This window comes from Myotis davidii, unplaced genomic scaffold (assembly GCF_000327345.1).
Source record: "Myotis davidii unplaced genomic scaffold, ASM32734v1 scaffold1203, whole genome shotgun sequence".
Lineage (NCBI taxonomy): Eukaryota > Metazoa > Chordata > Mammalia > Chiroptera > Vespertilionidae > Myotis > Myotis davidii.
The window spans coordinates 1122509-1125588 of NW_006294353.1; positions in this window are offsets into that span (position 1 = coordinate 1122509).

The following is a 3080-nucleotide window of genomic DNA, read 5'->3' on the forward strand; positions in this document are numbered from 1 at the left end:
TCCCCACCTGGGCTAATTATAGCCCTCCACCACCCCCACCCCCGGGTTTCTATGCGAAGCTTGAGAGATGCAGTTGCTGCCTTTACCTCTCCTGTTCTGCTCTTCCCAAGTGTTGACCCCGCCCCCTTGCTTGTGGATGAGGGTCCGGTCCCCCTCAAGGATGTGTCACCCCCGCCCTCCTCTACCCCCAGACCAGCTGCCTCTGTTCAACAGCTAGAGGGATCTCTGTGACGGGAGAATATAAAGGGTCACCTCTCTGCTTCGAGCCTTAGGATGCAGGACAAACCCCAGTGTGGTCTCCTCCATGCTCATCTCCACCTCTGTCCCCCAGCCCACTCGCTCCCTGGCTGCTCCTGCAACAAACCAAGCACGCGTGGGCCTCAGGAACTTGGTACCTGCTGCTGCTTCTACCTGGAGCACCGGCTCCTACACGTCCTTAGGTCCGGCCTTAAATAGCACCTGCTCAGAAAGCCTTTCCCGATTTCCCCACCCTGAGTCACCATCTCTACCATAAGCCCTAATAGCAACTCCTTTCTTTTTCTTCATAGCTTTTATCACAATTTATCATATATTCATTAGCGTGAGTAGTGGTTTAATATCCACATCTTCCCCTCTCAAATGCAACCACTGAGGTCAGAGGTCATGTCTAATTAGTTCAACATTGACCCCCCCCCACCCCCCGTGGTGTCTAAAAGAGTGCCTGGCTCAAGTAGGTGCTCCATAAATGCTTCTCGAGTGAATACGCTGTCATTTTCGAACTGCTGATATTTGGGGCTGGCTCCTTCTTTGTGGTACAGTCTGTTCTGTGCACTGTAAGATGTTGAGCAACATCTCTGGCCTTGGCCCACTAGATATGATAGCACATGTCTCTCTCCTGCAGTTTGAACAGACACAAACATGTCTCCAGAAACTTCCAAGTGTCCTCTGGGCAGGGAGGAACACTGGTGAGAACCCCTGGAATATAGGAATGAGGGAAGGCCTGGCCAGTGCACCCCAAGCTACAGCAGCCACGCCCCTTTTCATGTGTCCACATCTTGAGAGCACTGATATTTGTGTAAATCATTCCACGCAGCACCGTGGAAACTTTCAAAGACAGGGAATAGCAGCAAGCCCATCTCTGCTCCCAGAACTAGCCCAGGATTTGAGACACAGAAGCCCACGAATATTAAATAGATGATAAAAGCTGGCATGTATCAAGTGCTTACTGTGTGCCAGCCCGTCAATTGCCCTGCAGAGATGATGCTACTTAATTCTCAGAACTATCCTCAGAAGTGGAGACAATATTATTTAACCCGTTTTCATGATGGGAAACTGAGGCTAAAAGATGAATGTGATTTAACCAAGGCCGCTTTGCTTCATCACTTAACCACGTCCTATCCCTATCTGCAATTCAGAGCATCTCTCTCTCTCTTTAAAAAATGTATCTTTATTGTTGAACGTATTACAGATATCCCCTTCCTTCCCCAATTGACCCTCTCCCTCCTATTCCTCTCCCCTCCCTCAGACCATCTCTCTTTATCTTTTGAGAGAGCAAGGTCTCCTTTGCATCTGCGGTGGCCATGGTGTTGAGTCTTGGGGACCATAGAGAGCAGGCTATTCCTGGAGAAGGAGGTTCTGGGAGGAGGGAGACAGGTGAGGAAGCTCAGGTAAAGTAGCGCTTCTCCCTGTGGCGCCCCCTGCTGGACCACAGCCCTCTTTATGAGGTCCCACTTCTGTGGCCCTGATATAAGATGGATACTTTGAAGTAGGTGGGTCCAATTGGTCATTTCCTCACCTCACTCCTCTCCCGCTGATCCTTAGCTCATCAACCAAAACATGAAATTATAATATTATCCTAGCTACTGTTTCAACAACTTGGGGGATGAGAACCTCTTAGGATACTGGAGTGTTTCATTTGAAGAGGGACTAATCCTCCTTGGACAGCGGACCCGCACACCCCACTGTAGGAAGACACTGTGTGAAGTATTGGAATCCGAAAAGATTTACCTTGGAAAGCTGGCCCTACAAAGCGTGGTCTTGGATAAGTCATGCAACGGGTTTGAGCTTCAGGTTTTCCTCTTTATACTAAGTGGATGTGAGTTTGTCGGCCCTCATCCTCCATTGCGAGGCCGTAATGAGGTCCCGTACGTGCAGAGTTAGCGGGAAACGTGCTGTATATTCTACAAAGGAAGATGCTTGGGGCTCCCCAGTTTTCACTGAAATTCCGAATCACCCCACTTCGTGTTAACATGGGATGTTTTTACTGCTTCAAGCTCTAGAGAAATAATTCAACTTCAGGACAAATGATGAAGAGTTGACTATTCAACTTAAACAGGAATGCATATATTTCCTTTTCTCTAACTTTGGCTAATTTGACTAATTTAGTGCTTGGGCATTTAAATTATATTTTGTTATGTACAGCAGTATCACCATAAACTTGTGTCCATTACGTATTATTATAAATTGTTATTTTAAAATAAATGCATAAGTTTATATTAAGAGACAACTTAAGTTTTCAAGGAAACCTTATTTTTTAAAAATATATTTTATTGATTTTTTTAAATATATTTTATTGATTTTTTACAGAGAGGAAGGGAGAGAGATAGAGAGTTAGAAACATTGATGAGAGAGAAACATCGATCAGCTGCCTCCTGCACATCTCTTACTGGGGATGTGCCCGCAACCCAGGTACATGCCCTTGACCGGAATCGAACCTGGGACCTTTCAGTCCGCAAGCCGACGCTCAATCCACTGAGCCAAACCGGTTTCGGCTTTATTGATTTTTTTACAGAGAGGAAGGGAGAGAGATAGGGACGGGGAGTCAGAGATTTTAAAGGACTCTAGGCGGGCTTTCTCTTGGAGGAGAATTCTCTGGGCAGTCGGGATCCTGGGAAGATCTGGAGGGCGGGGAGAGATAATGGTCTTAGCAAGTGGAATGTGGTCTAAGCAAAAGGAATGTCTGTTGTGAAGTGGTCTAAAGGTCAGCTCCCAGGGGAGGGGCATCGATTCAATGGTTTGACCAAACCCAACAGTCACATAACTATAATTCCTTTTTTTGTGGTGGGAACAATTGAGGTCTAGTCTCTTAGCAACTTGGAAGG